The 6,173-nt window shown below is 39.3% G+C and overlaps 1 protein-coding gene across 1 annotated transcript in view; it reads left to right on the top strand.

The window, feature by feature from the left end:
- The first annotated feature begins 1,165 nt into the window (after positions 1–1,165).
- Positions 1,166–6,173, top strand: part of BNIP2 (BCL2 interacting protein 2) — a 27,086-nt gene continuing 22,078 nt past the window's right edge. The window contains exon 1 of the mRNA XM_035899610.1: positions 1,166–1,177. The gene's annotated coding sequence lies outside the window, so the exon portion shown is untranslated. The remainder of the gene's footprint in view (positions 1,178–6,173) is intronic.

Consider the following 6,173-nt stretch of genomic DNA (forward strand, 5'->3'; position numbering starts at 1 on the left):
AGGGAAGGAAGTCATCAAGGCGAGCTCTTTGCTCACTTAAGGGGATATTATACAAAACATTAAACCCAATGAGGGTATCTGTCAAAATCTGAGAGACTCCATCTCTGCTGTTATCTACCTTCCATTATGGATTAATTTGACACTAATTGCAAAAATGATTTAATTTAGCTAATCTTCAAAAAATACTGGTTGAAAAATTAAAATTAATGGCTAGGATAAAATCTAAGTATTCTAACTGAATAAAAGCTTAGAGATGAAGGGCCACATAGAAAAGCTTAGATGGGAATTACTTAAAAAAATTGTATTTAATACATGAAGTAACAGAGAACCAAAAATGAATTTAAAGACCATGACAGTGGAGAAAATGTCAAAGAAATTGCATATAGGTGGAGAGGGATGGAAAAAACAAATTTGAAGCATTTTAGCTCTAAAAAGGATTTTTGGATTATATTTTGTTAGATCTAAAAAACCCACAAGAAATAATACACTTTAAAAAGTTTTATCCAACTAGCAGAACCTAGAAAATGAAGTATTTATCAACTATGCGTTGGACAAACCGGAGCGTTGGAAGTGGTCAGCCTCTCAATATGAGATTTGTAGTTCAAAAGTTAAATTTGCACCAGGAAACTAATCATAGCTTTGTGATGTTCTTCCAAGTCCCTATTTCTGATAAAGACACTGTGTAACATGGTAGACTCTCATCTGTACCAGATGGTGCAAGTCCCTGATGAATCATGTGCCAGCTGTGCACAGCCAGAATACAACATGCTCCAAACACGCTTCCTCTCTCCTCTCACTATGCACCAGCACAGCCAGGCTATATTGACACTCGGGCTTGTGAGCATCCAAAGCAGCAAAACATGTGTGTTGGAGGCTCTCTGTATTGCAGGCGTATGAAAGATGACAGCTTCCAGAGCTACGCGCTTTGGGCTCTTCCTACTCAAGTCTTCCTTTGCCAAACTTCACAGGGGAAAGAAATGCAAAGACAGCCTCCTTTGTCTATTGTGCCTGGTTTGTCCAGGAGGTTAGAAAGGTAATGTCCTCCAACATACAAAGAGTATGGTTTAAATTAAAGGATGCCATTTCAACATCACCCCAGTGCCACCAGACTTGCTTTGCTGTACAGTACAGAGGGAGACCCAACTGCCCCACCACAGCACTAATGCCTGCTTCCCTTGTGCTCTTGTGTGCTTACCTAATGTAATTAGCAATGTGTACAGCTTGCAAGGGAGAATAAGGTTGATTCTAACACATGGTTAATTAAGATATTACAGTTAGCTATTTGCTAGGCTGACTCAAGGGAGTAGTAGTAGAATATGGAGTCTTTCACCTTAAGTTCAGCCGTTCTTACCCCCAAATTCCCAGATAGTGATCAGTAATTTCTCATTAACCCTGGCACAAGATGAATCTGACTCCACTCAGGCATGTGGATGAGTTTTGAGCACATGTCTGTCAACAAAGAATGTCAGTGTCTCTGATAATTAAATTCCTAAGTGAAGAACCCCGCTGCTGTGAGGTAACAGGAGAAGTTGATGCCTCTCTGTGGCATTATTTTAACTCATTTTCTTTTTCTTTTTTTTTTTAATTTGTTTTCTCCAGACTAAACAAGCTATCATAAGCTGTCATAATATCAGCAGATACAGATTTAGGTTTTGAAGACTACAAATAGACTAGTGTCCTTAGGTTCCCCTAAAAGACAAACAACTAATAGTAATACAACCATACAAGCTGGAAAAACATAGTTTAAAAAGTACCCAACCCAACAGCTAAACTATAGTGACTCTGAGGCCCCTAATTTCATGATCCTACCTGCATTGCCAAGAACGTAAAGAATCATTGGTTCTTGACATCATTCTCTTGCCAGAGGGCAATTACCTCTTCTATATGCATTGCCTTAATCATGTCAAGTTGTGTCCCATAAATTTGCATGTCTCCCAAGGAAGCACAGTGCTTTCCCAGCAGCCTGATAGGCCAGATCAAAACAATTTCCTAATGTATGTTTACATCAGCTTTGGCTCTTGAGCTGCTTTTGCTCTAGCTGTTCCCCAAAACAGAGCAAATTTCCCCTCTCTAAACTATCTGGGATAGGAGGTGGAATAAGCAGAATATGGATGGATGCATTGTCCTTATCAGAATTGGGCAATGCTTTCTAGATTAATGAACTGCAAATCAGCTACACAAATGAAACCACATGCTAGATATAAACACAGTCCTCTGAGACGGGCTTGTTGTCACAGTCAGAGGGAGAAAGAGAGAGAGGGAGGGGAGTGTACATGCTTATGTGTGATGGGGGGGGTGTAATGAATGCCAGCTCCCCTCCCGACTCTCTGGGATACGTGAGGATGACAAACTCTCTGAGGAACAAGTCCTTTGACTGGTTCGTTGAGGAAAGAAAACTTGTCACACTGCCAAGAATAAAACTGCTTCTGGGCTTAGTTTTGAATTTTATAAAGTGAATAAGTGAAAAACGTATACACATTCACTTCAGACCCAAGTCATGAATAATTAAAAGAATATATAATTGTACCCAGTTTTCCCCTCAAGCTCAACCAGCAAAGATATCTTCTGTCCATGTAACAGGGTACTTCATGTTTTTTTCAGAAACTGTAAGAAGTGAGCTGAGCCAAGTATCACTGAATTCATACTGCATGCAAGTATGAATAACAGCCTGACCATCAGAACACACAGAAACACAAACTGAGAAAACTCAACAGTTTCATATGAAGGAATTTTCAGATTTTTCAGTTATGCATAAATATTTTCCTGGTGACATTCATCCACACTTGATATTGGATTCTGACCACAGTATGATAAAAAATATATTATTAACACAGCATTATGGTAGACATTAAGCTGATACTGCAAGTGGCAAAGATCAGACATTTTTTACAAGGTGCAGTCAGATAAGAATGTTCACCATGTCAAAAATACCTATGCAGAAAATAACCTCAGAAAATAGAAGTTATCTGTATCTATGTGTTACTATCTCCTTTTTCCAAGAGAGGCAGACTTTCTAGCACAAATTAAGTTAACAGTACACAGCCACAGCAGTACACATTTGTCTGCAATTCTACTGGTGCACTGGAATTGTCTAATGGTATTTATCTGGAAGAAGCAGATGCAAGAGATCTCGTACTGCTTTTATTTTTCCACATTATTCCCACAGTCAGTGGGTCCCTCAGTTTTCAACTGAAGTGAAATATAGGATTAATATCTATTTTTCTTGAGGGCATAGTAGTTAGCAAATATGGTATTAATAGCAATGTATTTAGTACCTTTCACTTTCAGATATAGAAATCTTATTTAAATACTAATGAAGAACATCAATGACTTCCATAAACAAGATAATAATTATATCCCTCACCACACACATAAATGCAGACATGAAGATGCTCAGCTAGTAAGTTGGCTCTTCCTTTCTCTATTACCGGTATGGCTGTTTGTATCCAACAAACTGGGATGCTCTCCGATAGGAAAAATGTATTAAACCCCCTGAAAATCATACACAGAGAAGATTAACAGATTCTCTTTTGTATGTAGGTAATAGCTATGTCCCTGAGATGGCAAAGGTCTGGGGTTTGGTTTGACTTATGAAAGATGCACACTCTTTGTATTTTTGTACTTCTCTAGCTGAATTCCAAACACAAGACCTTCACTCAGACCTGACTTAGACCTTGACTTCTCTTCAGCAATGAGGTGTTTGTTCTGAGATAGAAAAAGGCAAAACAACAGGGAGGAGTGCTAGGAGTTGTGAAGTGCATGTCTGCTTAAGAAGAACTAGTCCACTACAGCACCACGAGTTTTATCCGAAGTAGCTCAGGTAGGTTTGGGAAAAAGTACACAGGGACATAGGACGACTGTGGTGAGGGTCACTTTCTGCTCAATAATTTACCCCATGACAGGCAAAGAGGATCCAACTATGACCCTCAGCTAGCTACAGTAGTGTGACAAATGATTACAAGAGAATGGCTTTAAAGAGGTGATGATGCACTTGATAGGAGTATCAGAAGTGAGGCAAAATGTTATGCACTACCTACTTCCTGTCCACATACCTGAAAGCTACTACTCTATAATGTGTTGCTCTTGTCATTTTTGTGTCACAGATGTCTAAGACAGGAGCCATGTTACATATGTGGACTACAAAAGCAGAGGTAACCTACAGCCCAAAGCCTTTATCATCAGAAAAAGGGCAAAATAAAGTTGGAAAAAACCCCCAGTATTCGTATTTTCTATATAGGGAAAATGACAAGGAAGAATTCTATACAAATGCAGTCTCTACATACAACCCCACAGAGACAGACTTTCAAATGAATGATATAAAATTCCAACATTTCTGAGCTATTGCTTGAACCACTTGAAAGGGGGGCATTTTTAATCTAGTTTTTTTTTTTTTACATTACTAGAAAATATTTTTCTAAGTAAAATAGGAAAAGACAATGAAAAAGGTGAATGTTTTGGTATTCTGTTGCTTTTGATGACTATTTTCTATTTAACAGTTAATTGTGAATTATTTCAGACCCCAAATTGTGTAAGAGTTTATTTTTTCCACGTACAGGACAACATTCGTGTGACAGAGCATTATTCCTTCAAGCTTGTTCTCTTTGGTAAAGCTTTCATGCATGAATCTGCTTGTATTTGCAATTGTCTGATGTTTAAAAATAGAATTATTCAACACTCCCTAGACTCTGACCTCCTGTTTGCTTGTTTTCTAGGTTACAGTTTAACACTTGATAGATTTCCAGCTACACTGTGCCACCCCGTGTAAGAGATGGGAAATTGCACAGCTTTGCTGACCATCATGACGCAAGTCTGGCATTGTCCTGCAGATGACATTTATGCATTTTGAAGACAGTTTTGAGTTTATCAACTACTGAAGCACATTTAGAAAAGCATTAAAAGTATTTAATGAGATTTAATTTTTTCTTAAAACGTTAATTTGGTGGAAAACTTTCAACCTTTTCACTTAATAGGTAAGTCACGGTGGCCCTTTATTTATTACTGCTCTGTTGGAAGACAAGGAAGATTATCTATTAGGTAATAAAATTGTTCTCAACATCATAATTTAATGTCATTTGCTACTTTAGCTACACCAGATAAACCACCCTTTCTTTATACTTAAGCTAGCTCTTGCTTTAAATTTTTAACTATTATCTGATAAAGTTATGTTACAGTAGTGCCTACAGGCCTCAGGCTGCTTGCTGTGCATGATACTAATTCTTTATAAATATATTTTCAATGCTTTAATTAATTTACCTTAGTAATTGCTTTTTTCCCCTGTTATTCGTAGATTTTATCTTTGTTGGTTGGGGGTGCCTGCGCTTTCTGTTCTTTTGTGGCATTTTTCTTTCTCATTTCCCTCCACTCATTTGTGTGCCCTTACATCACTTTTTAATTCTTGCCACACCTCTCCACATCTGCCACATTTATTCCAAGTTCCTTCAGTACCCTACAATCAAACAAGCTTTGTTGCTACTGTTGCATCATTCACCTTTGGGCAGCAGATTAACTGGCTGTATATTACAACAATGTATTAGGGGCAAGTTCTAAACCTTAGCCAAAACCTTCCTTCCACCTTGATCTCCTAGTAACTCTGGCTACCCTTACCCTTCTTAGGTATGCAAAAAAGATGATAATTAGATTTATCTAACTGTGTTTCTATGGTGCATATGTAATATCATTACATTGTGTCATGAAGGACTGTATTTTGGATGCCATTGCTGCTATGTTTATACAGATGAAGTTGTAATTAAAAAATGATGTGGAGATTCAGGTTTTTTGCTCAATAACTGCTACTGCGAGGCTGCCTCGCCAGTATGTAATACTGATATTACCCGTTCTCTTTTTCCTCATGGAGAAGGTCCCACTCCTGTTTCTGACATTCATCTCGTACTTTCCTGGGCGCCTGCACTATCAGGCACAGCACACTAGGCCACTACGCAGAACTCAGCGACTGGGCTTCGTATTTTCCATGCCGTGTCCCGTTTACCGCGGCCCAGGCCTTGCCCCGTCGGTGAACATGCCCGTGGCAAGCGACTGCCCTACCCGGAGGGCAGCGGAGAGGGAGCTGCCGCTGCCCAGGGACAGCTGCGGCGCTGTCAATTACGGCCAGCTGAGGGTTGCCCAGGCCGCGGGACTCATCCTCACCACGCTCCCGCGGGGTGGGCAGCGGTCCC

Source organism: Egretta garzetta, unplaced genomic scaffold (assembly GCF_000687185.1).
Source record: "Egretta garzetta isolate BGI_Z169 unplaced genomic scaffold, ASM68718v1 scaffold287, whole genome shotgun sequence".
In the NCBI taxonomy this organism is placed as follows: Eukaryota; Metazoa; Chordata; class Aves; order Pelecaniformes; family Ardeidae; genus Egretta; species Egretta garzetta.